Source organism: Siphateles boraxobius, unplaced genomic scaffold (assembly GCF_051911475.1).
Source record: "Siphateles boraxobius isolate OS27281-9 unplaced genomic scaffold, OSU_SipBor_1 43, whole genome shotgun sequence".
NCBI classification, from domain to species: domain Eukaryota; kingdom Metazoa; phylum Chordata; class Actinopteri; order Cypriniformes; family Leuciscidae; genus Siphateles; species Siphateles boraxobius.
In genome coordinates this window covers 3829692-3846873 of record NW_027509064.1, presented here as the reverse complement: position 1 = coordinate 3846873, position 17182 = coordinate 3829692, and positions in this window count along the sequence as shown.

Genomic DNA, 17182 nt, shown 5'->3' with positions numbered 1-17182 from the left:
GGAACCGTTGCCACTGAAACTGCATATTAACGCACCAGTGGGGCTCGACAGCCTTAGTCAAACGGGTTGGTGCGTATGGTTGGGTTGCGGAGAGATTGTGAGATTGTGGTTAGGTCTCAGCTGCACTGTTGGTTTATTTGTAGAGGTTGTATAGTATTTACAGTCATTACGTTCCTGTGTATATTGCGTGAATGACGGGTGGTTGGGCAGATATTGTGTTTTGCGGTAGGTGGTATGCCATACGGAACCGTTGCCACTGAAACTGCATATTAACGCACCAGTGGGGCTTGACAGCCTTAGTCAAACGGGTTGGCGCGTATGGTTGGGTTGCGGAGAGATTGTGAGATTGTGGCTAGGTCTCAGCAGCACTGTTGGTTTATTTGTAGAGGTTGTATAGTATTTACAGTCATTACGTTCCTCTGTATATTGCGTGAATGACGGGTGCTTGGGCAGATATTGTGATTTGCGGTAGGTGGTATGCCATACGGAACCGTTGCCACTGAAACTGCATATTAACGCACCAGTGGGGCTCGACAGCCTTAGTCAAACGGGTTGGTGCGTATGGTTGGGTTGCGGAGAGATTGTGAGATTGTGGTTAGGTCTCAGCTGCACTGTTGGTTTATTTGTAGAGGTTGTATAGTATTTACAGTCATTACGTTCCTGTGTATATTGCGTGAATGACGGGTGGTTGGGCAGATATTGTGTTTTGCGGTAGGTGGTATGCCATACGGAACCGTTGCCACTGAAACTGCATATTAACGCACCAGTGGGGCTCGACAGCCTTAGTCAAACGGGTTGGCGCGTATGGTTGGGTTGCGGAGAGATTGTGGTTAGGTCTCAGCAGCAAGAGGGAAGTAGAGGTCAGTAAGCTGGGCTGAGTTGAGTGGGGGACGGAGGGGGGTGACTCTGGGACGCCAGAGTCACTGTCGAGTCCTCTTGAGGTGTCGTGGGCTAGTCGACGAAACACTGAGGACGGAACATTTATTATAAGTTACTCACGTTAGCTTTTGTGCCTCAGCAAAGCGCTCTGTGTCAAAACTGTCAGTGAATATTTATTGTTGTCTGTCTGATATATACATATATATACACACTATGGAAACAAAACAATTGCACAAACTCTGTGTTCTCCCTGCTCGCGTTATTTAAGGAGTAGAGCATGTGGTATCAGCCTTGGCTGATTGCCAACATTGTGAGAAGCTTTCGCTTCGCATCGCATGCTCCGCTCCCGCCTGTCACTTTTCGAGGGAAGTGACCAGGCTCGCGATTCTCAGGGTGCAGGACCCGCGTGTGCTGAGGAAGCGCGGATAATGCATTCCTGTGGATCGCAAATAGGATCTCTTTACGGGGTTGGAGTCGGGTCCGCAGATCTTATCTCCTCCCTTTCCATGAGGGATCCATTGCTCTCTCTCCGGTCTCGGAAGCCCGCGCTGCGGTCTCTTCCGCCCAGGGAGAGAGATCAATGCTTCAGTGCTCTACCTCCGAGGAGGTGGATGTGCTGGGCATTGAAAGTGACACACAATCATGGGGGAAGTGGATTTGCCATCTCTTTCCCCAGCGTATGAGAAATATATATATATATATATATATATATATATATATATATATATATATATATATATATATATAATAGTATATTATTTATAAAATAAAATAAATGTATATATATATATATATATATATATATATATATATATATATATAAAGCTGGTGGAGGTGTTTACTAAGGCTGTAGATAAATTAAATATTTAATGGCCAGCAGAAATAAGGGGGTGCTCGTCCTAAAAATAAAGAAAGAGTTTCCGTCCCTCTATTTTTTCACCTCCATCACGGGGCCTTCCATTTTTTCCCGATCTGCACAGCGAGCTGTCTAGATTATGGAAAAAGCCTTACTAATCTTGTCTTTTAGCCCCCAAGTTCATGTATGTTCAGATATTAGGGGGTTAAGAGAGTATGGCTATGGGGTAGTACCCCGGGTAGAACAGATGCTTGCAAGCTTTCTGTCTCCCGGTTCAGTATCGTCCCTGAAGGCGTCGGCTTCTCTCACTAAACCATTAAAGAAAACTATTTTTAATCTAGTGGGAAAAGCATTTATGGCAGTGGGTCTAGCTGCTATATAGCTACACTATATTAGTGCTACAAGCATATCAGGCTGAACTGCTGGGGTATTTGGACAGAAGTGAGGGAGTTTGGCCCGATGGGGTTTGAGAACTTCGTTGGGCCACAGATTTATCTCTCCGGGATACTCAGGAGACCGCTTGAGCAATTGGGCGGTCTATGGCAGCCCTTGTGGTCACTGTGAGACACCTTTGGCTCAATTGGAGGAAATCATGGAGAAAGATACAAGAGAATCTCTCCCTCGCTATGTCTATCCCCCTGGGGCTGCTGGGCGTGAGCAGCTCCAGTCGTCTAGTTTCTCATACGCAACACAGCAGCCAAAGCCTTCAAAGCAGAAGCCGGATCCGAGGACCGTTCTTCACGCTGAGAAGGCTTCGGCTCAAAAGAAAAGGTCTTGATGCCACCGGCGTCAGACAGGTGAGGGCAGCCCCAACCGGGATGGAATGGTGTACACCTCATTATACAGTGCCCTTTCCATCTCGGTGCCCTCAGGGGACCGTTCTGCCAACCCCGCCACCCTTGGTGCTTCGGGGCGCAGCGGTCTCCAGCAAGCTTCTGGCGCAGCGTCAACTCGACATTGCGTCGGACTCGCGCCCTCTGAGGGGGGTTTGAAAACAGTCAGTTCGGGTGGTTCCTGCCAGTATGCTTCAGGTCCCCTAACTGGCTGTCTCAATTACACTCAATTATACCCTTTGACCTGCTGTACATGACACTTTTACAGTGGTGGCTCGGGACCAGAGGGTTCTCCCCGAGGGGAAACCCTCTCCATTAGATCAAGATCACGTGGCAGTATCCCCGCGCCTTGGTCATATGGAGGAAACTCTGGTTCTTGTCCCACAGACAACACGTTGGTGGCCAATTATTTTGGTCCCTCAGGAAAATACGCTCTCTGAGGGCAGTGTATATTCCAGGGGCCAGAATATTGGAGCAGACACCCTGTCGAGGCAGGGGCTGAGGCCAGGGGACTCCAACCTGAGGCTGTGGAGCAAGTATGGGAGTTTTACGGCCAGGCAGAAGTGGATCTGTGCACGTCTCAGCATACGATGCACAGTCCACTCTGGTTCTCCCTCACTCAACCAGCCCCTTCGGGGCTGGATGCTATGGTGCAGAAGTGGCCGAGGCTACGTCTGTACGCAATTCCCCCTGTTGCTCTGCTCTCAGGAGTTCTGGAGTGAATCCGCCAGGATGGAATAAGCCTATTGCTAGTAGCACCACCCTGGCCGAGCCGAATTTGGTTTGCGGACCTAATTCTTCTCCTCGATGGCCCTCCCTTGGAGGTGCCGATCAGAAGAGACCTTCCGTATGAGGCAGGGGATCCAATATTGCACCCCCGGCAGGGGATTTGGCAACTGTGGGTTTGGCCACTGAGGGGGCCCAACTCATAGAGAGTGGTCTCTCACCCGAGGTTGTTGAGACCATTCTAAGCTCCAGAGCTCCCGCTACGAGGAAACTATATTCACTATTTCGAGAGTTTTTCACATCTTGGTGTTACCAGCGTCAGCGGGATCCGGTTAACTGTTCAGTAAACACAGTATTCGAGTTTCTGCAAGTACACTTTGTATCAGGTCTATGTCCTTCCATGCTTAAGGTATACGTGGCGGCCATTGCGGCTTTCCACGCCCTGGTGGGTGGTACATGTTTTGGGTCGAGACCCCCTTGATCACTCGTTTCCTTCGTGGCACTTTGAGGCTGAGGCCTGCAACTTGCACTAGGGTGCCGGCTTGGGTCCTTGCAATAGTTATAGAAGGCCTATCTGGGGCTCTCTTTGAGCCCTTAGATTTGGTCTCTGAGAAGTTCCTTTCTCTTAACCCGCTGGGGTGTGAGGTGTTTTCTGGGTCCTGGAGGTGTTCTGACATGCTCTGACATTTGTGCTTATTTCTGTTACTTGTGACATTTTCATGGCTAAAGCCTTATTACATTGTATTCAGCACAAACTCTGCTACAGTAATATGTCAGCAGCATGTATGTAAAAGTTTGTAGTTTTAAGATAATAACGTTTAGGCGTGGTTTGTGAAAAACAAAAAAACAAATGTCACTGAAATAAGGTCATAAAACTCATAGTGATTATTTCTTCACAAGACCTTTGAAAATTGCATCACGTAGCCTAGAATATTTGCTCCAAAACTATGTGAAAATCATCCTGCATACTCATTTAGATAAGACAATATGTTGATTTAAAATTTGTATGACGTGTTTTGTGTGAGAAAGCTTTATGCGAGGAGGCGTGAATCTCTCATTAATATGAATGCATTTTACACCTGAGAAAGACAAAGACACTCCCCTAATGGCCCTATCAGGTGCTATCAGGTCCGATCATTATGAGGAGCCTTGCACAAAGAAGGAGGAGAAATTAAAAAAAGAATGGCTTTTAGATTGTCTGGATTTATTTACAACACAACATAATCCAAAGATACACAACAACGGACAAAAAGCACATTAGTAAACACACTGATCTAAAGACAAAGACTTAAACAGTCACACACCTTTGTGCCATTCCTGAAACATAGTAGGCCTACATACCTGTCATGTCCAAGGTGTTTGATTTTTCATTTGACCATGTACAGAGACTCTGAATTTTGAAGTCAGCAGGACTCATCAGTGGCATCTGGTCCCTTTCTAAAAAATAAATAAACACCTGTAAACATGTTGATATCAAGACAAACTATAGGGCTGCACGATTTTGGGTATACATTTTAGATTTTTCACTCACACACACACACACACACACACACACACACACACACACACACACACACACACACACACACACACACACACACACACACACACACACACACACACACACACACACACACACACACGCACACACACACACACACACACACATATAAATACATACACACACACACTGCCGTTCAAAAGTTTGGGGTCGGTATGATTTTTAATGTTTTTGAAAGAAGTCACTTATGCTCACAAAGGCTGCATTTATTTGATTAAAAATACAAAACAAACCCAGTAATATTGTGAAATATTATTTCAATATTATTTCAATGTAAAACAGCTGTTTTCTATCTAAATATATAGTAAAGTGTAATTTATTCCTGTGATCAAAGCTGAATTTTCAGCATCATTACTCAGTGTCACATGATCCCTCAGAAATCAGTATAATATGATGATTTGATGCTCAAGAAATTATTTATCATCAATCTTGAAAATAGTTATTTACATTTTTATTTCAGGATTCTTTGATGAATAGAAAATGAATAGAAAAATAATCTTTTGTAACATTATACACTACCGTTCAAAACTTTGGGGTCAGTAATAATTTTTATTTGTTATTTTTTTTTATTATTCATCAAGCAGGAATTAAATTGATCAAAAGTGACAGTAAAGACATTTATAATGTTACAAAAGATTATGAATAGCACGCAGCCCCCCATCCTTTTTTGGGACAATTAAGTAAAACCCTGACTCCCTGATGGGAGGAGGAACCCTTTCTATAGCCCCCTTTTGCTGTACTTCCTGCTCCATAACCAGAGCCTGCTCGGGGTCCACCACTGTAGGGAGGACGCCTTGAAATCTGGGTGGATGTGAACCGAACTGAATTCTGTAACCCTTTTCTATTATATGCAGGACCCAATGAGAAATATTTGGCAGTAGTTTCCACGCTGCAGAAAATTTACTTAAGAGAACCAGTCTCTCAAGACTGGTCTCTGGATTTGGTCGACCAGTCACTTCGGTGTGCTGAAGTGGCGATCCGGCAGGGCACAACTGAACTGACTGTTCTACGACCCACCTCGGAGGATCCTTTAGATGTGTATGCACATCGGCGCCCTGAAATGGCGAACCGGCAGGGAACAACCGAACTGACACTCAGAGAGTCGCCCCCCAGAGGGCGCAGAGGAGAGACGGATTCTCGAACCCGTGCCTCCCCGGAGGGGACCACCCTCAGAAGCCTGATAACCTTGGCGTCAGGACATCTTCTTTGTCAAACTTTCTTAGAGACGATGAAAGTCCTCAGATCTTGCCTGCCTCTAATCTGCTTCAACTGCGACCGCCACCCAGGCCCCCCCGATTGTGGAGGAGGTCGCGTGGCGACGCTTTGTTTATGTGGCACTCTGTGCTGCAAGGAGCTTGTAGACGGCCAAGACTGCTCCTTTTTAATAATAGCAGTCTCGGGGACATTAGATTGGCGAGGAAGAAACTTCTGGAACGCCGCTGATTGTTTCTTCACCTCCTGAAATCTATCGACGACAGTGTTTACAGCGTCACCGAATAGACCCGAAGGTGAAAGCGGAGCATCCAGAAGAACAGACCTGTCTCTATCTTTTAATTCAGCTAGATTTAGCCACAAATGACGTTTCGGAGCCACCATGGCTGCCATAGACCGACCTATTGATATGGCCGTCTCCTTGGTGGCCTAGAGAGACAGATCTGTTGCGCAACGCAATTCTCGAATTGCGTCAACGCTGACTTCCTCACAATCGTCCATGGCCCTAAGCAGATCAGCCTGGTAGCACATTGTGTGCAAACATTCCGCAGCCTGACCTGCTGCCGAATACGCTTTACCCACCAGCGCTGAATTGGCTTTTAATGGCTTGGTGGGTAACGCCGGGACTATAAATACTGACGCTGACTCGGGAGCGAGATAGCTCGCAAGTGTCTCTTCAGCCCGAGGCATTCTCACATAACCATAATCTCTAATACCCATAACATTAACTATAAATAGATGTCTGAGGATTAAAAACTCGAAATGAAACCGGTTTCTTCCACGATTTCGACACCTCAGTGTGGAGATCGGGAAAAATGGCAAACCCCTGCGAGGAGGCTGTGATGGTAAAAGAGATGGTAAGATGGCAGATGCTAGATGATAAAAATCTTTAATCTAGTAAACTCTTGCATTCATATTGTTCCTCAACTGGCCAGTCAATATTTAATTTGGCAACAGCGCGAGTCACAGCCTCCATAAGCTCCTCGCCAACAGGGGTATGAGCTGGCGAACTCTCATAATCCCCCGTATCAATGCTGACGACATCCAATTCCTCAGAACTGGATAGTCGCAGCATTGGTGCCTCATCTCGGGGAGAAGAAACCACAGCGCGTGCTTCTCCCTGAGAATAGGCACTGGATCTGGCAGGTGAAGGCTGAGATAGGGCTAGGCCCGTCTCAAACCCCACTGTCAGATCCATTTGCGAATCCCAAGATGTGCGTTGCCGCTGTGCCTTGGCAGCAGCGGGACCCGCACCCTGGGGAGTGCGCACCGAGCCATCCTCCTCGAAGAACGCTTGGCGGAAGCGGAGCATCCTCACGGACAGCTTCTCGCAAAGCTCACAGTCAGCCCCCTCGCGAACTGACTGGGCATGCTCCACTCCCAAACAAGCAACACAAAGCTGATGTGTGTCCCCACCTGTGATGAAAGGAGGGCAGGGAACAACACATCGCTTAAAATCTTGCTTGCTCGCCATGATATATATATATGTATGTGTGTATCAATGTTCAGGGAAGAAGGAGGCGGGAACCGGCGAACATTTAAACATACTTTATTAAAATAAAACCAAACAAAGTAAAATACCGCCAGCAGGCCCTCGTGGACGACTGCTGGCTTACCCAAAATAAACATAACGGCCAGCAGCCCCTCGCGGACGACTGCTGGCTAAAATAAAACACAAATACAAAAAACAAAACTCAACTAAAATACAGGCCTGTTCCTCTCTCGATCATCAACGTCGTCGCTCCTCCTTTATGCTTCCGCCCCTCCGTGAGAGATGCGAGACCGGTGTGCTTCACAGGTGTTGCTCGTTAGCAATTGCACCACCCGCCTCGCGCCGTTCTCTCACGTCCCTCGGCCGTCCTGTTCGCCACATACCCCCATCGCCCCTCACAGGCCGGGGGGTACCCACGAGCCTGTGCCTACTCCCCCCCGGCGGCGGCGGCGAACCGTGGGGGGCATGGACCGACAAGCCGAGGGAAACGGAGACGGAAGCATGAGGAGCGACAGATCGAGAGAGGGGAGAGAGGAAAAAAAAAACGTTCTCTCACATCCCTTGGCCGTCCTGTTCACCACAATATATATAAATATATATATATATATATATATATATATTAGTGGTGGGCATAGATTATTTTTTTTTGAGATTAATCTAGATTAAAATGGCTCATTTGAATTATGTCGAAGGCATTCAGAATATGTGTGCTACCCAAATAATGACTAAAAGTAGGCCTAAGTCTTTGAGAACAGGTTTCTCAAGCCAGGTGGCGCATTAGACCAGGGGCTCATCTCCTGTTTCCAAAATGCATCACAAACTGCTTGAGAAAGCTGTTCTACTACGATAATTGGTGATGAAAATAAATCAGGTTCAATCAGATGTACTTGTGTTTACTATTGGATACATCTTTACATATAACTGATAGAGCTGTGCTGACGGGCTTGCCTCGGTTGCACTCAAACATAGTAGTTTAACATTACATCAGTGCTTGGCCCGGGAACTACCACATTAGCTAAGGGATGCTTTGCGTTTAGGTGGTACTTGAGATTGTCAGCTGAATGTGTTGAACGCTTTTCAGAGAAGATAAGGTAACTTATTTTAGCACAATTCACACCCAGCGGTAATTCAGGAAAACAAAATCTCCGAATGCTCCACATGAAACTTTGGTCTTCCGACCTTTATAACATTGTGTCGATTTATTTTGGTTAATATGTGTGAGGGAGAGAGAGCAAGACAGCGCTTAGTGTGGAGATGGTGAAGTCTTGTTTACACTTTCGCCTGGCTCCGAAGTGAGAGTGAGCGCGTGCGTGACCGGGTCTCTCTCTCTCTCTCTCTCTCTCTCTCTCTCTCTCTCTCTCTCTCTCTGCTCGTTCTTTCAGTTAAACATGTGCCCTGTCACAAGCGCAGCAGTTCATCTACATTACTCACCGAATTTAATGCAAACAGGAAACAGCATGATTTGTCTCGTTTAGTAAAATAAAGCCAAGCTTTAGATCGTCTTTTCCACTCCATGTTTACCTCCTCTGCTCAAATCGCTTTGACATCACGAATGACGCACAGATGCGCATAGGACGTCATGCTATGGAGCCCGATAAAGGACAACAGGGAAAGTTGAGTTTGCGGTCTGTATGTGTATATTATGGCTGGGACTCGAAGCAGGAGCATCGATAAGAGGAATCGTTAACGTCGAGGGCATACAATATCGATGGTTCCTAAAACTTAGAACCGGTTTTCGAGTGGAACCGGTTTTCAATTCCCATCCCAACCCTCTACAGTGCAATTCGTCTAGGTATAAGTTACATCAGCGCTAAAATATCAATGTGAAAGTCATCATAGCTTGTGTAGTATAGACCCAGCTCAGCTACCAACCCAACTTTGAGAATAGATTAACGGCGATATTTTTTTTATCGCCCAATAAGAGTCTCACGTTAACGCAGCACGTTAACGCCGATAACGGCCCACCACTAATATATATATATATAGATAGATAGATAGATAGATATTGTTCTTGCAATGATAGACAACAATAAATAGACAGGGACAGTATACAGAGAGCGCTTGCTGAAGGCACAGAAGCATCGCGGTCTGTTTTCAGGTGTGCTTTATAGTTTCTGGTCGGTGACGTCACCCTTGACCAATCTGACTTTTGACCTATAATGCTGCCTGAATCATAATCATACACTGTTCGTTCGTTGGCCAGAGGAGAACTGGCCCCCTGACTGAGCCTGGGTTCTCCCAAGGTTTTTTTCTCCCTTCTGCCACCTGATGGAGTTTTGTTCGTTGCCACTGTCGTCTTTTTCCACCTTTGCTGCCATTGGCTTGGCTTGCTGGGTTTGGGCTTGGCTAGCATTTCATTTACAAATTAAATGTAACATTTAATTTAATATTCAACAATAATATCGATCTGCCTGCATTGACACTATTATACAAGAACTGAACTGAGCTGGACAATGACATAACGGTATACTCCAGAGCTGCTATATATAAATTAATTAACTAAATTAATAACTTTTTTTAAAACAAAAATGCTGGACTGTGACGCTTTTTTCTTCTGGAAACAAACTTGTTTGCATTATTGTCCTGTTATCTTTGTAAAGCTGCTGTAGCGTTTATACGCCCGTATAAATATAACTAATTATTATTCATAACGGATTATGATCAATAATTAATAATTTAATTATTTTCAGAATTTACTGTAGCAGAATCAATAGTATGATCATTTTATCAGTTCATCCAATGAATGGAAAGCATAAACAATTATCAATTCTAGGAAATATGATATCTTCCTGGCCAAGATAGACTAATTCCCAGCTAACAGCTAAATTTATAAATAATTCAAGGGTAAAAGCATAGGTAGCTTTAGATCGCAGTTCAAGACAATAAATCTGTAAGCACATAACACAAGACAATTATCTTTAAAATATAAACATGACTTTATTGATTATCCTAGAACATAAAACTAATATCTAACACAACCACACGCACACATACATTCATACGAGTTGCAGAAAGAAAGAGAGTGAGGAAAGAAATGAGTTTTAAGAGTGAGATGGTGAAATCCCAAGTTTCTATATGCACTTATAAGACATGACCTGAACGAACCATCAATCATTAATTTAATCCTTCTATCGTTTCTTAGGCGGGTTATGCAATTTTATCAATATACACCAGTTCAGTCTGGAGGCTACTTGCTTGTCCTTGCGTTGCTTTTGGGGATTCCTTTTCCGTAGTAAAGGGGGTTTCCCGGTCCGTTAGTTTGGCTGATCTTCTCGTGTGCCTGGATAGATCTTGGACAGCCAGTCACATGGTGTGTTGGCGCGGATGAATGAAAGTTTTTGAAGTTGGAAGCTGGTTTTGCAGTTGAAACGTTAAAACGAAACTTTGCAGTAAAACTTAACTTAGAACCGAGACTTTTAACGAGAAAATAAAGAAAAACTTAGGAAAGAAAGAAAATTTAGACGAGAGTAGATGATGATGGCTTGAATGAAACTGTTGAACCCGTTCTTCTGATCTTAATTTGGGTTCTTTGTCTCTACGCGTCTACATGGTTACTATAACCATCGTCGGCTCCACCCGACTTGTTGTTCTGCCGAGACCTTCTTCGAGAGAGAGCCCGCCCGACTTCTGTTCTATTCTTCTAGCGCATTATTCTACTAAAGTCCTGTTCGGGTCTAAGGTTTTAAACTCAAGTGTTTTGTCCCACCTCCTGGAGGAATTTGGAATTCGGACAATAAGATACTATATGGTTATTTGAGAAGGGGGTCTTTTCTATCCCCCCCCCCCCCCCCTTTCTCTCATCGTGAATCATGTGTTATCTGTGGTCTGCTTACTCATCAGCTCGAACAGAGGATTCAGTTTAGACATAATTTCCATTTTAAGAACATAAATATTTTTACACAGATTTCAATCAGGCCACCTTCTGAATTAATAATATCTGAGTATAATGATAGGAAACACGATACACTTTCATTCACACAGGTAATAGTTACAACAATTAGATGACTTATATGCGATTAAGCATAATAGACACATACAGGGGTCATAGACACAATATAGAATTATGTAGTTGAACGATGTTTGATTATAAGTTCGTCAAGAATTGTTTTGTGCTGATTGTATGCATTTTTATATGAAAAGTCTCTTGTCTCTGTGGTTTGTAAGAGGTCTCAACAATGAGGTCATTCAAAGGTCTTCAAGAAGGGGGAAGTCTGTTTTACATCTCTGTCATGGGACCTTGGTCCTTAAGAAAGACGTAGTCTGTTAGTCGCAGGGGTCAGGTGACCTCTTGTTAGGGCCTCTTGTTTCACCATTTCTGAACAGATCGGTTTTGCCAAATTATAAAACATTGACAACGTTCTTCCTTTAGTGAAACAATAAAAGGTCCTTCAGGTTGCAGATTCTCTGGAGCCTATGGCTCTGGGTCTGGTGATTTGATTCTGGAATGTGAAGACTCTTTGTGGGATTATGTATGAACAGTCACTTAAAAGCTTCAATTGTGTTTGGTTCATTCTCATTGTCGCTACACTGTTTTGAAACAATCTGTATTGTAAAAAGCGCTATATAAATAAATGTGACTTGACTTGATGATGTGACACCAACCACATTACATAATTTATCAAATCCATTGCTACTGATATTTGTATTATTGGCTTAATATTTTTCCATCTAAAATAAGAAAATGTGCAGCATAGTTGATTTTTTGTGCCCTTATTTCACATGAATCTTGTTTCTTCCATGTTGATCAGATAATATTAAGCTGTTCTGTTAGATGTGTGGATCAGTGAAGGAGCTCCATTAGAGGTGCTCACACACCATGTGGGAATTGAGGTTCTTATGGTGATCAATGTTTGCACTTTCTTTTCCAAGGTTAGTAGAGCACCGTTTTAACTTTGATTCTCTGTAAACCCATTTCCAATTTGCTTACGGTCAATGTTCATGGCCTTGCATAAGCCAGCATCATCAGTTAAAGTGAGACTAAGATGTTCTCCATGATTAGAGAGGATGGGCATTTGATAGAATGCACAGGATAATTCTATAGATTACCCACAGAAATCAATGATAGTACCAGCGATCCTTCAGGGATTTATCACTAGGGTTCCCTGGTTTAAAAACAAAGCAAATTATTCACATCTGGATCTAATTTTAACCAATTTGATTTGAGCACTGTCTTTATTTATTACTAAAAAACAATGACTCTTCATATGACCTCATTAATGTTCTTCTATGGTGTGTCGTCCACAGAGAGCAGCAGTCTGAACTCACTAAGAGCATCAATTGACAGTCTCAACGGTGAGCAACATGAGACCCAGATCACTGCTGTGAATAAGACAAATATGGCCCTTTTTATTTAAAATTGAAGCTTGTTATTTTTTTCAGTGTTCTATCCCAATTTAATATGCAAATGTCAAATAACCCTACACTGTTTGCTTGTGCCAAGGAGGTCTATCCACTTGTTAAGTCTTGATGTTTCCGGGTCCAAAGCCTTCACTCATTTCACTTGAGAATACTATATCCCAATGGTCGTTTATGAGCCCTGTTTATTCATATTGCACATTTAAGCTACGTTTTTAAAAACTTATGGTGTACAATCTCCATGCTCACAGCATTCCGGACACCAATATTTTAACAATGAATCACTATGTGCCATCTGGGATTTTAGTATGAAGATAAATGTTAAGATTGTTATTTTATTTTTTATTTTTTTATTTGGCATCTGTTAGAATGTTTGGACCCGGAAGTGGCGACATATGATGTTCGACTTAACAAGCATGTTACTTCTTGAGAGACCTAAACATTAGCATCCCTAAAAATGTCAATGGCAGTTGATTAGTTGGCACATGCAGCCCAATAAGTATGCAAACAGTGAATGCATCTGAAATTTCGTACTTCCCCACTACCTTTTATAGTTGGTGAAAAGCAGTTTGTGAAAAATGTAGATATCCAAATTTACAGTATTAACAGTAATATTAGGCAAAAAGTACCTGGGTCTAATCTGATCTAACCAGAGGTGTCAATTCCAGGGGTCGTAAAGTAAAAGTCCTGCCATATGTTTATTCCACCCATTAACTCAGCCAGCTGATTTCACTAATTAGTTCTACCTCCTGGCTGAAAAACTTTGCTAATTAGCAAATCCAGGTGATTGGAACAACATACTGATGAGGAATTTTACTTTCTGAACCTGGACTTGACACCTCTGGATCTAAGTGATTGACTGTCCTCAATGTGTATGAACTATTTGTATGACCAATGGTTCTCTTTAATTTTCTGGAATATCTGCATTGGTTTCAATGTCAGTGAAGTTGCATTGTTATTTCTACGCCATGGCACTGGACTACTACTAGGCAGCGGAAGAGACAAAGCTGGTGTGCGCAGTATTATTTCATGCAGTTGTCTCAAAATACATAGAGGTGTAGATCAGGCCGACTGGAGGGCCCCGCTGTCCGCTCAGATCCCTCAGTCTGCCCACTGCCGAAGGAGCCCTCCCGCGGCTCCCACCCCGCCCGTTCACCCGGGCCGGCTCTGGAAGCCGCAGGGGGATTCCACAGCCCTCTCCAGCCCCGCCCCCTGCTATAAGCCGGGTTAAGCGGCACTCTTGAGTTGGGCTGCTCAGAGATGGGACTCTTGTTCTTTCCAGGAGCTGGTAGCAGGGATACTCCTTTCCCTGGTGGAGGGCCGGGGAAGAATTCTTATTCTCAGAAAGAACTGACTCTCCCGTCTCTAAGCATATAGAGTTCTCGGACGACACGGTGCGCCGCCCCCAAGCCGTGCACCCCTCTTCCCCCTCTGTCTCAGAGCCGGATGACAGTGCGTGCCGTCCCCGGACCGTACCGCTCTCATCCCCCTCTGTCGCCAGACCCCTGGCAGAGCAGGCCCCCGCAGAACGCTGGTGCTTCCCTGGCCTCCTCTGTCAGGGTGCGGTAATGACCGTGCCCCCACACCAGGCCGCTATGCTGTCCACATCCGGGCCGGTCATTCCCCTTCACTCCACCACCGAGGGGAGTGGAGTCGGCTCGGCTATGCGATTCAGTTCGCACAGTCTCCACCCCACTTCAGGGGAGTCCGCTCCACTATGGTCGGTGGCCATGCCCCTATCATGAGAGCGGAGGTTGCTACCCTACTGGCGAAGGGTACGATCGAGACTGTCCCTCCAGCCGAAATGAGGTCGGGGTTTACAGCCCCTACCTCATTGTCCCGGAGAATCCTGGACCTGCGCATCTGAACCACCCCCTTCACTGGCTGCCGTTCAATGCTCCTGGCCAAACGCATTTCTGAATGTGTGCGGCCACAGGATTGGTTTGCAGCGATCGACCTGAAGGACGCCTACTTTTATGTCTCCGTTCTCCTTCGACTCAGACCGTACCTTCGGTTTGCTGTCAGGGGGCGCGCATATCAGTACGCTGTTCTTCCATTCGGGCTAGCCCTGTCTCCTCGCGCCTTCACAAAGGTCATCGAAGCAGCCCTCTTTCTTCCAGGGGAACACAGGGTTCGCATCCTGAACTATCTCGGAAACTGGCTATCCTAGCTCACTCGCGAGACCAGGGTTGCGAACACAGGGACCCAGTGCTCCGGCACCTAGCTCGTCTGGGCCTTCGGGTCAACTGGGAAAAGAGTAAACTTTGGCCCGTGCAGAGGATCTCTTTTCTCGGTATTGACTTGGTCGCCTTCTCCACTCAGCCATTGCTGGCTTGCCTGAGACAATCAAGTGCAAGAGTGTGGTTCCAATGAATTTTTTTCAGAGGCTCCTGGGGCATATGGCGTCCGTAGCCGCAACATCGCCGCTCGGATTGCTCATATGAGACCGCTTCAGCTTTGGCTTCGCGACCAAGTCCCGAGGTGGGCATGGAAACACGGCACCTTCCGAGTACCAGTTACTCCGACCTGCCGTCAGACCTTCACCCCGTGGTCGAACATCAGTTGTCTATGGGCTGGGGCGCCATGTGCAATGGTCACTGCCACGGGCTCCTGCCTATGGCACGTCAATTGCCTCGAGTTGCTGGCTGTACATCTTGCTCTGCGCCGCTTCCGGGTCGTGCTCAAGAATCAGCACGTACTAGTCTGACAATACCGCCACTGTAGCCTACATCAACCGTCAAGGTGGTCTACGCTCTGGCCGTATGTCGCATCTCGCCCGCCACCTCCTCATATGGAGTCAGAAGCATCTGAGGTCGCTTCATGCCATTCATATCCCCGGAGCCCTGAACTGTGCAGCCGACGAGCTCTCACGGCTTCAGCCTGTAAGGGGTGTACAGTTAAAGACCCAGAACCAGATATGAAGAATGAAGACCCAGAATCAGAATTATAAAAAATTAAAGAAAATATTTACTGAAGATAGTTTGCAGTTTCATCAGCAGAAGTCAGCTTCAATACTCACACAGGAGTTCGTAGGCCGCCCCCGCTTACAGTTACAAAGATCACAGCAGTTATACGATTTCCAAGGTCTAAGCTACGTCATTGCTTACAGGATGAATGATTCTCATTGGCTATGAAATAGATAAACACAGTAATTTTCCACACATATACAGATAGACTGAAGCATATCTCCATCGATTATGCAGCTGAAGTTAGGCACGTCATGACCTTCCAGGTCGCAGATTTGGGTTGCTGGGCGCCAGCATGTCCAGAACAACAACTCAGTCAATGTCCAATAATGCCAGTGGTTCCTTAACCTGTAACCAAGAAGACTAACACACACACCGACACACAGCTTTTCCAAGGTTGGATTTGGCCAGGCTCTCACTATAAACAGGAGAGTCCTCTCAAAACATCAAGATAATGCGTTCTTTCTCTCAAGGATAGCTAAACTTTAGTCTAACTGGAAAGAAAGGCTTTAACAAAGAAATGGTCCCTTAAACTATTGGCTTCAAAGACCCCTATATGTTTAAACACATTGAAGACCTTTCTCAAACACAAAACAAGTCCCTATTTCATTTCTGGAAGCTGGGTTAAATAAGCAAGTACTGCATTCAGATATCAAATACAGACATTAAAGAATACATGAAAAGAACATTTCAGTAATCACAATGGTAACTTATATAAATAAAGTAAAATCTCCAGAGAAGTCATTCAACTCATTTGATATTTAGAAGGAAAAATATTGATTAATACCTTAATTATAATCAATCATTACATATACATTGAAGCAGCAGTGGATTCCAATCCACCCCCTTCAAGCCCCTCCAGGAAGATTGGCGACTCCATCCCCAGTCAGTTCAGCTGATTTGGGACCAGTTCGGGGAGGCACAGATAGATCTGTTTGTCTCTCACGACTCGACCCATTGCGCCCTGTATTATTCCCTGACAGAGGGCACACTCAGCATGGATGCACTGGCGCACAGCTGGCCGCGGAGCCGCAAATATGCATTTCCCCCAGTGAGCCTTCTTGCGTAGACCCTGCGCAAGGTCAGGGAGGACGAGGAGCAGCTCATTTTGGTCGCGCCGTACTGGCCCACTCGGACCTGCTTCTCCGAACTTGTACTCCTCCCGACAGCACCTCCTTGGCCGATTCCCCTGAGGAAGGACCTCCTTTCTCAGGGACGGGGCACCCTATGGCACCCTCGTCCCGATCTTTGGAACCTCCACGTGTGGCTCCTGGACGGGACTAGGCAGGTTTGAGTACCCTA